Below are 16763 nucleotides of genomic sequence, written 5' to 3' on the forward strand. Positions count from 1 at the left end.
GCTTAGCTGTGTACTGGCACTTATTGCTTTGTGGGGGTCTCCAATCTCCCATAAGTGTCATTTCCTTGCAGCACTTGATGCTTCATGGGATATCCCAACTCCCAGATCATCAATCGGGTTTCTAAGCTTCACGAGGGACACATATACAAGATTATTGGTATTTACAAAGGTAAATTGTTCTGTTGCAATAAAAGTTTATGCACGGAGTTAAAAGATAATTTTTGAGTTAAATTTCCCCCACAGTTCACCCACAGTACTGTATGTGGTTCAGTTTGTGGTTTAAAATTCGACAACTGACTTTATCTTTAACGTGATATTACTTTTGTAGTTGGTGCGAACATATATCAAAAATTTTCTAGGAGTACAGCTTAGAAAAGTTTGGGAATCACTGCTCCACACCATTTGTGACTGCTAAATGGGAGTTAGTGTATATGCTGGTGTTATGTTGATTAGAGAACAAACAGCGAAACCATCATGAATGCAATCAGAGAGACATAGGACAAAACTTTTCTGTATGAAAATTATGCACAGATTTTATGGCAGATTTGGATTTGTTTCAAACTAAAGGAAAACCGATACATTTATGGCATTCTGAAGGCCTCTGCAATTATTTTTGGGTATGAACTTGTGAACTTTTTAAAATCTTTCTCCTTACAGTAAACACTGCTTATAATGAATGCCTGATGAGAAATATGCCTGCCAGCTGTATTAGCTGTGGGTTAGGTTTTTACTATATTGCTGAGGTTACATATTTTTTTTTTTTTTTTACTTTTGGTGCCCACCACTTTCCTGTGTTCATTACTTTGTTCAAACTGTGACACTGTGACAAAGGTCACTGAGGTTATACCCCTTAAAATCAAAACATGAGGTCTCCAATGCTAGCAATGAAACTTTAAACTGCCACAAGAAATGAAGGAGCTGGGAATTAGCAAACTAAACGTAAACATTATTTAACTTACCTAGGGCGGCACGGTGGCACAGTGGGTAGCGCTGCTGCCTTGCAGTTAGTTGACCCGGGTTTTCTTCCCAGGTCCTCCCTGTGTGGAGTTTGCATATTCTCCCCGAGTCTGTATGGGTTTCCTCCGGGTACTCTGGTTTTCTCCCACAGTCCAAAGACATGCAGGTTTGGTGCATTGGCGAACATGTGGGGGTGTGTGTGTGTGCCCTGCCCGGGCTTTGTTTCCTACCTTGCGCCCTGTGTTGGCTGGGATTGGTTCCAGCCGACCCCTGTGACCCTGTAGTTAGGATATAGCGGGTTGGATAATGGATGGATGGATAACTTACCTATATAAGTTGTACAGGGCATGGACAGTTTGACTTTTTGGCTTGGGGGGGCCCTAGACGAACCATTAAAATTATTGTGTTTTTTAGAGTCTCAACTGTACTGCTACATGTTTACATCACACCCCATGATAAACATAGTGTTTGTAATATAAATTTACAATATGAAATCTCACATTAACACATATTTATAAAAAAAGTACACAAATATAGTTAATAATATTTAAGTGACAAAATTTTTTTTTTTTAATTTTTCTGTGTATTTTAATTGTAACACAATATGCAATTTCTTATTTTAACAAGTATGAAAACATACACATAGGGTAACATTTTGTTGAAGCTTAGCTGATTTAAATGGTTGTTGTATTTCATTTGCTTCATCAGATATCACATTTTTGTTTTAAAATATTTTGTCGCAATGGTATGTGGAGATTTGCTGAGACCCCCGCACCACTGTATACACAAGCAGGTGTAAGCCTTGAGCACGCATGCACTATCATTTTATTCACTCGCCCTGACTACTAAGAATCTGTTTTGCTGACAGGAGTGGCTATCAGATGTGCAAAAGAGAAAAATAATGTCGACAAAATATACAAATTGAAATAACTTTTCTCAAGTAAAATCAAAAGAAATAAACTCATCTGTAATTGATATTTCTCAATCTGTTTTAAGTATCAGTGACATGCAAAAGACAGTTACTATGGGTAGGACTGATTAAAATATTCACTGATCTATCCATCCTATAAACCTGCCTATCCATCAGGTGGCGCCTATCCCAGCAAATAACTGGTAACGGAAGGAAAAACCCCTGGACAGAGTGCCAGCCCTTCTCCGGGTGAACACACACAGAAACACGCACACCCATATCAGGGAACAATTTAGCATTACCTCTTCATCTAACCTGCATTTCTTTGGACTCTGGGAGGAAACTGGATTAAACTCACATGGCCCCACATTCAAACTCCATGCAGGGAGCACCTGGGATGCAAAACTTAGACCGCGAGGCAGCAGCACTTAACACTGCATGACCATGTGCGTAATTCATTAATTATTAGCATATTCATGTTAACTGTAGCCTTAAAAAACTGAGGAAAAAGTACCCTTTATTTGCTCCTTGATTTAGTAACACACTGCATTCATTGGGGAAGCCAGGCCATCTGCTAAACTTCACCCGTGGTAAAGGGTAGCATATTGGTGTTACAGGTAGCACGACCACCTCATACATTCAGAGTCCTGAGTCGAAACTTGCTCCATGTACTGTCTTTGTGGAGTTTTCACAATCTCTCCTTAGATGCGTAGGTTTTCTTATGCTTGTAGCATGTTACATTAATTTACATTTTAAACTGGTCCATTGTAGAAAGATTGTGTGTGTTGGTTTGCATTCTGGAAGTGATTACCGTGTTTCCCCAAAAATAAGACCTACTCTGAAAATAAGCCCAAGCATGATTTTCAGACTGCTTTGTAATATAAGCCCTACCCCACAAATAAGCCCTAGTCAAGATCGTTAGCTGAAAAGTAAGGTGCCTAAGGCCAGGTTTATACTTCACACGATGCGACCCGTGTGCCCAAAACATCCATTAAATTCTGAGGACACATTGCCACAATATCTCTGAAAAGAATGTTTAATGATTACATCCATCAATTTGGGGAGGCGCCCATTCCAGCAGCATCAGCGCAAGAGAGAAACAAAATCGCTGGACGAGGCATCAGCACATTGCAAGGTGAACACAAACACTCACATACACTAACGTCATTGTAGCTTCACCAAATCCCCAAACCTTCATGTCTTTGGATGGAAAACTGAGCCCACTGTGGAAACCCACCAGGAAAAACATGCAAACTCCAGGCAGGGAACACAATGGACGTGGCTCCCTGCGAGACAGCAGCGCTACCGCTCTGCCACCGTGCCACCCCATATGTGTAACAATTAGCAATATTCATTTAAGCAAAGTTAACAATTCATCTGTAAAATGTAACATATTTTAATGCATTTCATCATGAAAGTTGTATCAAGCATAAATCTAAGAATTCTAAATGTGCAGAGAGCTGTAATATCATAAATGTAATGTGTTCTGTGGGGCGATTGCTGCTGTCAGTTCCGGAGGAAGCCCCAGAAGCGTGTAGCAATTTAACAACTGGGTCGGTTTTAAGATGACGTTTACGACGGTCTGCTTTAATGATAAACTAAACTACGAGGTTAAAGTGGACATTTCCAGGGTATAGCTGAAATTTTTGCTTTTATCACAAAATAGACATTTTCATTACGTCCTTATTTTTTTCTCTGTGGCTCAAATACGCCGCTGTACATTCTGACGGTATTTTCAAGGTGCAAAAAAAAAAAAAATATGGCAAAGAAGATGGTATGCCAGACTTTTAAAATGCATCGTGTCATTACTTTGGAGAATATGCAACGCTTGAATATAAAAGCACCACGAATGCATTTGTATGTCGGCATTTTGCTTCACCACATCAAACCATTCATCAATCATCACGTGCAATGATCCTAGAGGATCCTAAAAGCGGCTGGAGTAGCAAGAAGTTCAGGCTAGAATTCGGGGTTTGAATGTGGAGAGCTATGACGATATTCCAGGAGAAGATGACATGACTGTATTTGGATAAATGTATATTGCTTTACATGAATAAATATAAGATACACCCTGAAAATAAGCCCTAGTACATCTTTTGGAGTAAAAATTAATATAAGACCCTGTCTTATTTTCGGGGAAACATGGTAATAATCAATTAGTACTAAAAAAAAAAACCTAGTAGTATTTATTTTTCTAGATTTTGAACCAAGGTTTAAGGTTTTGCTTTTGTTTTGTGGTTTAGTTTTTGTTTGGGACTATTTCTATTGCAATATTTTTTTCAGATTTTTTTAATGGTTACCACCATTATTGTTCCATTTGTGAACATCTGTCACTAGGAACACAACTGCATGCCGTCATTGGTGCGATATTATTTAAGTGGGACTTGTAAGTCAAACCTTGTTCAATCTTATGGATACAATCTAAAAACGTTTTGAGAGTGCTTTACTTAATGCTTTACAGGTTCTGGAAATTTTGGTTAGGTTTTTAAAGTTTTGAGTTTTGTTTTCATAGTGGGTTTATATTACAAGATTTTTGTCTTTCCTGTTTTATTTTGATCGGCTGTTCCCTGAACCTGTGGCCTGCCAATTTTCCAACAAAAAGTATCCCAAGATGGAGCATTTGGTTACTAGCTTTGAATATGCTATATACACCAAATAAAACAACAAAACGAAATTAGTAAACTCCCCTCAGCTATATTTTTGCAGTTGCAATCAGATTATACTGTATATTTGGCGTGAGAAATACATCAATAAAAGGAAAAAAAGTATTTTTGTATAGCAAAGTCTTAGTTAAAGGGAGACTGAGTTTTAACAAGCAGAGAAGATATTTTGCTTTATTTATTGAGGGTCTGGACAAAAAGATATGTACTGTAAGCTCTCAAAAGAAGCACTAATATGTCCACCTTATTTTGAAATTAGTAAGTTGGGTCTAACTTTCTCCCAGAACATTCAATCTCACAACCAGTTTCAATATAGTCTAGTCATGTCTTCATTCTTATTGATTAATGAAGCAGTGGAAAATTTAATTAGTCCTTAAATAATAGGGGATTTAGAACTCAATATTGACAACTTTTAACGTTTTGTTAATTGATAGGACACTGATGGGTGAATGTTCAAATCAGATCATTAAATACTGAGAATATCACTTCTTTGTCACTCAAAATACTCTTTCATGATTATTTTTAAGGTAAACATAGTTAAAAAAAACATAAGTCAAGAACTAACTAGACATCTGAATAATTAGAAGCTTCTGTTTCTACTGTTTAATAATTTTCTTAAAAAATATTTCTCTAGTTGTTTCATGTTTCTGTGTTGATACAGTCACTATGAAAAATGTAGAAATTTATGAAAACAAATGTCCCAAGAGCTTCCACACTATGTGGAATATGATAGTTCCATTGAATTGTTGCCCACAGCACCATTACCCAAGGAACATTTTGTCCCAAGTCACTTGCAATGAAGCAGTAGATTCAAGAGAATCTGAAAAATGGCTCAATTAGACTGTCCAGTAGTCCTGTGGGTTTTGGTTTTTCCTCTGCACACACACAATAACACTAAAGAACAGTTACCATCTTCCGCTCGTCGTCTCCCTGTTAAAGCAGGTTACTCATTCAACAAATTTTACAAAGCTTGACCTTGGGAGTGCATATACAAGCAACACCTCTTTAAATACAATTACAAGAAATTAAAAATAAAGAGTAATGCAATATAGGTGGGAAAATGAACCAGTGGTTTTTCAAATGTTTGCTAATGGCATTATTTGAGACATTTTTGGAGTTTACATAATAATATACTGTATACAGTATATAGATAATCTGAATTTTTTAATGAATTAAAGTATCAGTCACGTGAGAGTGACTATGTGGTAACAATTTGTATGCAAAACTAGAGAAGTATGAATTCCATAAATCCTCCATAGTCTTCCTAGGGTTTAAAATTTTCTATATAGGTATTAGTATAAATAAAGATAAATCCACTGCTGTTCTTAAACGATAACCTACACAAACCTTGACACAAGTTCAGTGTTTTGTGGGATTTGCAAATTATTATTACCGATTTATTGTAAGTTTTAATTTAGTTGTTTCACCTATTAATTCCTTGACTATGAAAAACAATCCTACATGTTGACTGAATTTCTGAACCTCAACAATTTTTGGAAACGTTAAAAGGATTTTTTATACCAGCTTAATTTTTTCCTAATACATCTCTTATTTCAGGTAGCATAGAAGACCACAATTTGATTTTTAATTCTGGAAATATTTCTATTCTAAATTAGGCTGTAGGTTTAATTCACAGTTTGTACCTAAAATAATCGAAAATACATAATCTGGAAACAAGTTAGTGGCCAATGAAGATGGTTAGTGACTAGTGTTCCAGTGACATGCTGGCTGCGCTCAGCCCACTGTAAAGACAAGAGGGCTGGTCCATAAGCTGCAATATCAGGAGCCCCTTGAGCAGGGGTGGGCAAAGTCATTCCTGGAGGGCCGCAGTCGCTGCAGGTTTTTGTTCCAACCCAGTTGCTTCATAAGAAGCCCTTACTGCCCAAGTAACACTTCTGCTTCACTTTAGTTGTCTCGCTCATTAAGATTTTGAACCCTTATTGCTTATTTTAGTCTTAAACAGCTGTAGTCTTGGTTTTTCATTGCTTCTTTTTAGCAATCAGATGCAAATGACAAAAGAAATTCAGCATTTCTCCATTTAGCTGGTTTCCATGTACACCTGTGTGTGTTTATCATGCACTATTGGGTTTAATTAAATACTTGGAATAAAAATGAAGAGAAAAAAGTGAATGACTGAGAGTTACTCATCTGTTTTAGACGTCAAATGATTTGGATGATATCCTTAAAAAGGAAAAAAAATCTAGGATATGAGAATGACCTGACATGGCAGAGTTAAAGCACCAACAAGCCATCAAATTAAATAATTGACAAGGATTTTTTTTAATTAAGCAACTGGGTTGAAACAAAAACCTGCGGCCCTCCAGGACTGGCTTTGCCCACCCCTGCCCTTGAGGCTGCATCCTTAATTCCGAAAGGTAAGAAATAGTGCATAAAACAAAGCTTTACTTTAAATATGTAATATGTGACAACAAAAAGCACATCATACTTAATATTTTTAAAATAATAATTAAAAAAGAGGATGAGACCCTGGATAAACCACAACAGGTCCAGACTGACCTCTGCAATTGCTGTGAAAGCTGCGTTTCATTTGAAATACTGCCCCTTCATTAAGTGGATTTGCACTTAAGTAATTTTTTTCGGCCGCCAGGACTGGGTCAGTAGAACTAAAAAAGCAAGAACAGCAAAATATCATTACAAAATTTCTAAGGTGTAATTTGTTTTTCCTGAAACACTGGCTCATTTCAAAAACCCAGGAAACAATTTTACCCTTAATTTTGAATAGAATTTTAAAAACCATGTTTTTTCTTTGATGTTTTTTTTTCTTGAACTGTCACTTTCACTTGTTTATATTTTTACGAGTTCACATTAATCTCCCCTTGCATCGATTTAAGTTCTGAAAGAGAGTGAAGGCATTGTAAAAAAAACGATAAACTGTTACATGCCTGTGCACGTATGATGCACAAACAATGTGCTACCATAATTGTGGTAAATAATGTTATTGGTATGCATTAATGCTGTAATTGGGAAGCCATCAGGAAATAGAAGCTGAAATAGACAGCAAGAAATCCAATTAAACAGCCCCAAATCCTCATCAAGGTGGACATAACACTCCACCCAGACAGTTTGCAGACTGGTCTTTGAACAAAGTTGTCTGTAGCTTAATGGAGGCACCCATTTTGCCTTGCACAAACCATTATATTTGGAAATAGAAAAGTATCTAAATGTTAATCCATTGTGTGATGGTTTAACTAAACACAATGTAGGTTTGTTTTAAAGGTGAGGGAGTCTGCTATATGGAATATGAAAGAGTGACAGAGTTCAGTCTTCCTCCTGAATAAAGAGTAGGTTAGATGTTGAAGGGGTCAGCTCTACAGAGGGCTCAAGCATTTGGCTGATTTGCATGCTTGTGTGGGGTGCATTTTGATTACACAGTTACATTTTCTTTTTCCTTGATGGTCTCCTGGGGTGTCTGATTGGGCTACTTTGTTACAAACTGTTCAGCATAGCCTGCTCTTTGTGGTCTTTGCCCTTCATACTCGTGTGACAATTTGGGTAAATGTGGCTAAGAATTTGCCAGTCAGCCACATCTTTGCACTTAGTGTGCAGCTATAGAGCACTGTATTTTGTTTTCTAAATTATATTAAAACTATTTTTCTCTTTTAGCCTTGTTTCAGGCTGCAAATGATTTAACTGCATGTGCATTCACAATTAATATATTGAAGGTGACACTCTGTTAAATATATTTGAACAAATTTGCATTAAAATTGCTAAGCTCCATCCATCCTGTAAGTCAATAAAGAGGACCAAAATTATTCAGCAACATTTAACGAAGAAATATCAATAAGTGGAATCATTCTTATGATCACATCCATGACTGAGTAACTCAAAATAGTCAGGGTGTTTCATTAAGTCACAAATGATTTTGACTTACAATACCTTGCAAAAATCATATGAAACTACACATGCTGGCTCCATCTTTGCAGTTTCATTTTGTTTTGCTGGCTAAAATTAAAAATTTGTATCCCCCAGACTCACATTAGCTTCACTGACCACTGCAAGATGGCCTGGTATACATCAGTTTGGGGGTGTATTAAGCAGCAGCAGATGTGTTGGGAAAGCCATTTATTGTGAATATTTCTCAAATTTTAGCTAGGACCACTTTTTATTTTTTAATTACATTAAAATTGAAATTTCAAATCTGAGTTAACCCTGAAGTCTTTATTTTAAACAAGTTTTTCCATTTTTGTACCATTTTATTCACAACATACTTGTAGCTGTTAAAAAACTATCACAGCACCTCCAGAGACCAAGCAGGGGCCCATCCTGGACTGGACATCCAGCTGCTAGTATTACATGCACACACTTGTACATGCCAAAATACACTATCTTTTACACCAGAAATTATAATAATAATGATAATAATACATTTTATTTATATAGCGCCCAACACTACAACTTCGTGTGCCACTGGCAAGAACTTGCTCAGGGCCCTGCCTCACAATGAACCACTGGCTGTGAAAATGGGGCCTTGGAGTTAGAAAGCATTGTTTACCCAGCTGAACTATAAGGGAACTTATTATGAAGTCCTGTTGCATGAAGCACCAGAACGGCAAGCAGGCCTGCAAAGATCCACAAATAAGGTTAGAGATACCCTTAATTAAAGTCAGTGCCCTTGAATTAGTCCTCACCCTAGGCACCCTAACCCTTACTCAAAAGGCAGGCCCAGAAATAGGGCTGATACTGTTTAAAGCTTAAATAACCAAATGATCACATAAAATGAAGAAGAGGAAAACTAAAATCTAAAAACCTAAACAAGATACTTGCACCAAAGACAAGGCATGAAAAGGACAGTAAGAACAGAGCTAAATATGTTTTACCTGAATAATTCCAGACAAAATTCAAGGATATACCTTATCCAACAGCAAACGAAACAAAGCAAAATCGGAACTATCCACAAATAATCACTGCCAAAGCTTCTGAACACTCTTTAACTTTGACTTCTATACTGCTGGGCAGGAGGCAAGGCAGATAACCAGAAACACTAAATATATACTTAACACAAAACATAATAGTAAACTTCAATGCCTTATCAATAATATCAATAACATTACATAAAGACAACACAGTAAAGTCCAAAACAGAATTAACAACATCATATACAACAATATACAACAGAAAAAAAACAAACAACTAAAGTCAGGGCAATAACCCTGTTTGAAACATAACGTAACTCCTGTTTTGCTCAACTGAGCAGGGAAGTTGCGATGCCTGCAGCTGGAATACTTCTCTTGAACCCCTGTCATCGATAGTCATGAACCGAGGATTAGCTAGTGCAATAAGGACACATAACAACATGGGTTGGTGCAAAATGTTCATTAGGGTTTTATTCCAAATAGTGTCCAAACAACATATAAAGCACAATGCAGCCCTTCTTTAAATAAATAAAAAAATAATACATAATAAAGCAGAATTTCTGAGTAGGTTGAAATCCAAATAAATGAATAATCCAATAGTGTGATAAATTCAAGGTTTAAAACATAGTCAGGATCAGCTCTTGCTTATTTATGATGATTCAGGAAGAGTGACCCTACCCCTAGAGTACTATTGCTCCACGTGGGGCTTCTTCCCCAACCATCTTGCCACCTCCCCACTGCACTCTCTCATCTCAGCGTTTGCTAAAACTTGTCTTTGTAAGGTTGGGGGCACCAAAGGACAGTGCCCGGGGTTTGTCAAACAACTACATTTTGGATTGAATCATAGTCTGTCCTGTTCTCCTGTAAAAATGGGGAACATGTACAAACATGGGTGGATAAATGGTGTGAATTTTCTTATTGGACAAGAAAAAGCAGGAGCACCAGGCACTGTGTGGGATGGAGCAACATGCAAATTTTGAAACCTAATATTGACTACAGTCTACCCCTTTACAAATATTAAGGAATCTGTGTAAAGTTTGGTAGTAATAGGCTGAACAGATGGATATGCATACTAAACAAACACATATTCAGCGTTATACAGTACACAGGATAAAGAAAACTCTTTTGAAGGAGCAATTAGCAACCCCTTGCCAAATTATAAAGTTGCAGAATACATTGGAACTCTGTATTGTATGCAGTTAAATGTTAGTGAATGGAATGTCCTAAAGGCATATTCTTCCAATGAATAGGGGTAAAAGTCTCATTTCATACTGTAAAAATAGTGATTCTCAATTGTAAAATATGTTGTTTATTAACATCACATTAAACAGTTAAATGTTTTGAATTTCAAACACAGTAAAACAACGTGTAAAAAGTTGTTTTTTTTAATTAAAGTATTATCTTTTAATCTAGTAATCCATTAATCAACTAACCTAATCCATTTCAGGGTTCATAGGGGCAGAGCCCATCCAAGCATCAATGACTGCAAGGCAAGAGTCCGCCTCAGATGGAGTCCAGTTCTCATCATTAGGAACATTCCAGCTTAGTCCACACTAACTGAAATAATTCAGAATGCCATTACATTTTAAAATGTTTTCCATCCACACTAGCATTTTCAAAAAAAATTCTCATCTGTCATCTGGAAACTGTGGAAATGTTGCATTTTGTGCATGTGGGGTTTGTCTATAAAACAAACCTGTAGTAAATCGAAATGTTGAAGGCACAAGGATAAAACAAAAGAAATTTCTTGCTGAGGGCAGAAAAAAAAAAGGAAATTGAGTTTAAAGATGGTCAAAGTCATATAAAATATAGACTGAAATCCTGCAAAAATAAATACAGCAGCGTATTTGGGTGTTTTAAGGTGCAGTACCAATCAGCTCATCAAAGAAGCAAGGAAAGGACAATCCACACTGTAAGATGAATTCACAACAGGAACTATAGGAATAAACTGAAGTCCATGCCTGATAACGTCAATTATACAGTATGTCAGCATTTTCCGAATGTATTATTATCATTAAAAGCTCTATTTTCCAACTTAACACTATTATATGAGACCAACTGTTTTCAAATTTTCACAATTTGAAGAGCATTTCTGAAAAGATATGTTTTCAGTAGTCGAAAACACTATTCCAGTCTGGATAACCAAAATGAGTTAAAAAAAATGCATTTTCAAATGTGTTTGTGTTAGTGTGAACAATATCTCACTCACTTAAAATGGGCCAATTTAGAATTACCAGTTAACTTAATGTAAATGCCTTTGGGGTATGAACCAAGAGGCCACCACACTGTTCTTAAAAGTAATTTAGCAATATCTGTATGTTTAATTGTAATTTCCTCCATTACAAACAGCTAGCCACCTCAGAGGCAGCATTATGAATGGAGCAGGGCTACCTGGAAAAAGCAAATAGGTGAAGAAAAATTTCATTGCTTATATGAAGGGGATTCTCTTCCACCCAAGCTCTTTTCTTAACATGTAGGTTCAGTATTTTTCAAGCTGGGTTTACTTTTCACAATTATGGTGTAAATTAATTTGGCACTGGAAATTTTAATCTTAAGTACACATAAAAAATATATCACTATTTCTGGCATTTAAAATGGGGTCCATGAGGCACCAGTCCAAAGCTGAAAACCAAAGCCTTAATCAGTCAGTCAGTCATTCTCCAACCCACTATATCGTGATGTCCACATATTAATCACACTAATTTATATATATTGAGTAAAAATAGAAATTTTGCAGATAACCTAGAAATTAAGAGGGTAGGTATACTAGACAGAAGCAACAAAACAACCTAGAACAGCAAAAATGGGCATACATCTACAAAATGCAATTGAATTTCACCCTGATCGGCCATAGTTGAACCATTGTGTCTGTGCTTCCTTTCTTTTTTTCAGCATGGTAATAACCTTTACATTTGTCCTTTTTCAGATAGTATGCTGACACAACCCTGCAAAAGATTTTACATTTAAAACATCTTCCAAAGAATTTGTGGAACTGATTAAAATAAAAGCACATCCATCCATTATCCAACTTGCTATATCCTAACTACAGGGTCACGGGGGTCTGCTGGAGCCAATCCCAGCCAACACAGGGCACAAGGCAGGAACAAACCCCGTGCAGTGTGCCAGCTCACCGCAGGGCACAAATGCACACACACACACCAAGCACACACTAAGGACAATTTAGGTTCGCCAATGCACCTAACTTGCATGTCTTTGGACCGTGGGAGGAAGCCGGAGCACCTGGAGGAAGCCCATGCAAACACGGGGAGAACATGCAAATTCCACGCAGGGAGGACCCGGAAAGCAAACCCATGTCTCCTTACTGCGTGGCAGCAGCACTAACACTGTGCCACCGTGCCGCCCCACAGCCTTAATAGTTTAACCAAATACATCCACTTTGAAGTGACAAAGGTTCTGAATTCAGAAAATATGCCTTCCATTTTTCTGAGGTATGTTTATGACAACAAAAGAAACTGGAAGTGGAAGATTTCATTACACATTCTTACTACTATTTTTCCAGAGGTAAATATATGTTGCTGCTCACTTGTGTATTACTGTGACCATCATGCCTGGAGTTGTCATATACAGTAAATAAGGAAGTAAAATAGCATGAAACCACACATGTGTCTGAAGCAGTTTAGTGCTACATTGCCGTACTAATACAATGCTTCAAGAATATGTGATAAAATAATCTATTGCTTACAGTTTCTATCAACCTCCTTATGGTAATCATGGTGCCTTGAAGTTATCTCACCTGCTATCCCAAGCTTCAGGCTGTAAATGCTCCTTCTTTTTGTCTCTCCAAATCAGTTTCTCTGTTTTTTTCTGTATTCTTCAATCTGTTGGTGCGCCTTATCGGTAATCTCTAGCTCGTACAGGCACGTGTTATGACTTCAGGGAGATTGAAGGATGCAGTGCTGTCAAGAGATGGCACCAAAAAGGACAGGCAATGGGAAACAGGCAGGGGTTTTACCTGTATACTGGGAGAGAGGAGAAAACACATGCTGACTATTCAGAAACATGAATGAGTTGTAATGAATGAAACAGGTAAGGCTCCTGGCACAGACATCTTCCTGCAAGCAGCCTTTAAACTTCCTCTAAAACTAAGGGATGTGCAAAAACCCAGAACAGAGATGACATTAGAGACAGGCAAAAGGGTCAGGATACCACAGAGAAATGAACATGACCAGTTATCAAAAGCACAATACAGACAGAAATCACACCTGAAACATAGCAATTCAAAAGATTTGCTTTCCCATAATTAAACAACAGAGACATTGGTTGTGTTTCCAAATTGTTCAGATGTAAAGTCCTTGCCACCTTTTAAACATGATCATTAGACTAGCAACAAATGGTGTTGAAATAAGCAACATGTTAAATCAGTACAAAATAGCATTGTCCACAAGAAAAACAAACAAAATAGCATTATAGTGATGTAAATATCATAAATATAAATAAATGGAGGGAGCATAAACATTCCATACATCTACAAAAATTGCAAAAATGTGAAACAGGTATCCCAAAACCCAGATTACAACAATGTTGTCCAGCAGTATATCCTCATCTTCATAATTGGATGTATTTCTGCTATAAAATAACTTTTTATTTTTAAATCCTGAGAAGAATGTTACCCTAAGTGGTTGAATCATTGTCAGAACAATGATACCTTTAGCATTTCCGAAACGAGCTCCAAGAAACCACCACTCCGAGGGTGAAAGGTTACCACTGAGGAAGACAACCAATGAGGCGATGAGCATTGCCGGATTTCTTTTAAAACAACAGAATCTCACAAAGATATTTATTTATTTATTTATTTATTTATTATGTTAACAATATGTGTGCAATCTCCAGATGGGGATTCATACACTAGAACATTCTTGGCTTGAAAGTGTATGTGTTCAGTAAGTTTCAAGCATATTGGTTTAATATTTGGACCCCATTTTAACCGGCAATACATTTTTGTTTTTAATTACTAAAAATGTTTCGATCAGAAAGCAATTTTCTGTGCCAAATAAATCTGCATCATGATTGTGAAAAGATAACTTGATAAGCTTGAAAAATACCAAACTTGAGTAAGAGTATGTTGGATCCTGCCTTGTGCCCAGTGCTGCTTGGATAGGCACGAAAGACACATTTCTGTATTCCAGCATGGCTGAGCTTTGAAAAGACAGTACACTTACAGAAAAAAAACATTTAATTTGAATTAATGTATTAAAAATTACATTCCACATTCATTTCCTCTTGTCATATTTATTGAACATGTGGTCCAGACTTGACTTTTTCCAGTAGATTTTGTATAGCTCCTTTTTCCGATTTTGGTCCAGTTTAACAACTCACTGCAAGAAACTAAAGCCTTTAAACTATTGTAAGAGCAAATAAAAGAAATAAAGCCCAAATTGGAGCAGAGCCTTTAGGAGTGGCATGCTGTGCCTCACAATGATTATTGCCATTTGCGTAATCAGACACATTGACATGCAAAATACTTGTTTTGAATGAAAGTGCCATATTATTGTTTTGCCAACAATTTCTTTTAAGATTTCAGTATTTTTTTTCGTTCTCCTTACAAATATGTCAGTCATTTTAAATAAAGAATGGATGCTTCAATACAAGTAATTTCTACATAAATTTGAAAGACTCTTCTTGGAACAAGAAAGGATGCTCCATCACAGGCTGATAGGAAATATGCCGGTTTCTTCGATGATTGCATGAAAAAACAACAAAAAAATGATGGCTTGTGGTAATAAGGAAAGGAAGGAAAATAACAGCTGTTTTATATACATTTATTTTTACTTAATTGCCCAGGATCAACAAGGTCAGCTATAAAAAGCCAGGTACATCAAATTACCTGAAAAGAAAAAAGCACCATGCTATTGTAATACTGATTGCCTTGGTTGTTTGTTTTTTTTTTTGGATGCTCCACTTGTGTCCTGACATGATAAAAATGTACAAGGTACTATATGTGGGATTTCTCTTTACTGTTTAAAAGGCAGGCTGTGGATAAAAAACAGCCATGCTTGTTTTTCTCCCTTTGAAGGTACAATTTATAGTCTATGTTAATTAAATACATTCACTTATTTTTTTTTTATGAACAATATGTATTTTTAAACAGAAACGGCCAGATGCTTTTGATGCATAAGAGCCAGTACGTTCTTAGAATTCCTAACCATTGTGACCACTGCATCCAGAAGCCAACCTTTCTGTAAGGTCTGTTTTTGTTTGGTTGTGTTTTGTCTTGTCTGTCGTCTGCATTGAAGGTGTCCTTTCAGCATATTCTTCGTGCATAACTGCATGGAAAATGTCTTGCAGAATGAAAGCCTGGGGCAGAGCAATGGCCATTGTTCGCAAGGCTTTCTTCAGATGATTGCATTAAAGGGTACAGAACATGCAGTGAATGCTCCTTTTGTTCACTGCTATTATTCGTAAACTAAACCTAGATTGAAAGAGAACATGAGTAGGTGGAGGGCGACGCATTGACAGAGGCCGGCTGTGACTTGGCCCCTGCTTCAGTTGTAAAGAAGTGGCACAGGCAATCTTTGTTCTGCAAACCTGAAAAATGAAGCCTTACTGTACATCAGCTTGTGAGCGGACACTCCACTCTGGTTTGCCTGATAGTATTGCAGAAAAGGAGAAAACACGCTGGACTGGTGATTGGTAAAAAGAATTTGTTCCTTATTCTACTTGATCATGGCTGCTGGTTTACTGCATGACAAGGTAATTTACGTGTTTGAATTTGCTAATATAAGTGGCTGTAAAAACATCTGATGTAGGGGGTAACTGCTTAAAGAAATGACAAACAATGAATAGTGCATTTTGTCCACTTGTTCAGCCCCAAGTTGAAGCACTGAGCCATTATCAGCCCTGCTCGAACTTGTGTCTACTGTGTGACTGTACCTTGCCATCACGTAAGTGCATTAGCCTGTTACGTTCAACAAGCATGCATTCATTCATTCACCTCAGAGAGCATTTTATGCAGCAAATTGCTCTGACACAAGAATAAACAATCTTTACTTTACATAGTACCTTTCAATAATAAACCATTTTTTAAAGACTAAAAACCTGTAGTCTTCACATGTGACATTGTGAAAGCTCTGAAAATACTGATACACATTAAATCTCTGGGGTAAACATTACTGGACCCCCTGTATTTTGCCTTTCAGGTATAAGGTCAATGCAGGAAGATGCCATCCTAGTGTTTTAGATTGCCGACTGCTTGACAGGTAGACCAAACTTGTTTAATCTATGCATGTGTGTGTCAGAATGAGTGGTCAGCAGAGGTAGGACGCATCAGAGGTAACCAACAAAACTGAATCTCAAGTTGGATAACCTGCAGGAGACAAAGAGTACAGATAACAAGAGAATGAT

General features: G+C 37.0%; 1 protein-coding gene and 1 long non-coding RNA gene across 10 annotated transcripts in view; one reads left to right on the top strand and one right to left on the bottom strand.

The window, feature by feature from the left end:
- LOC120526805 (F-actin-monooxygenase MICAL2-like) overlaps window positions 1-16763 on the top strand; it is a 346702-nt gene that overhangs the window by 290209 nt on the left and 39730 nt on the right. The window lies entirely within an intron of this gene.
- The window catches only part of LOC120526874, a 215298-nt gene that overhangs the window by 186036 nt on the left and 12499 nt on the right, over window positions 1-16763 (bottom strand). For 4 of the 5 annotated variants that reach the window (XR_005633226.1, XR_005633210.1, XR_005633214.1 and 1 more), the window contains exons 2-4: window positions 13156-13381; window positions 10835-10958; window positions 7045-7151 (exon numbers count right to left, since the gene is read on the bottom strand). This is a non-coding gene — a long non-coding RNA (uncharacterized LOC120526874). The remainder of the gene's footprint in view (window positions 1-7044; window positions 7152-10834; window positions 10959-13155; window positions 13382-16763) is intronic. The other variant, XR_005633230.1, reaches the window with a different exon arrangement.

This window comes from Polypterus senegalus, chromosome 1 (assembly GCF_016835505.1).
Source record: "Polypterus senegalus isolate Bchr_013 chromosome 1, ASM1683550v1, whole genome shotgun sequence".
NCBI lineage: Eukaryota > Metazoa > Chordata > Cladistia > Polypteriformes > Polypteridae > Polypterus > Polypterus senegalus.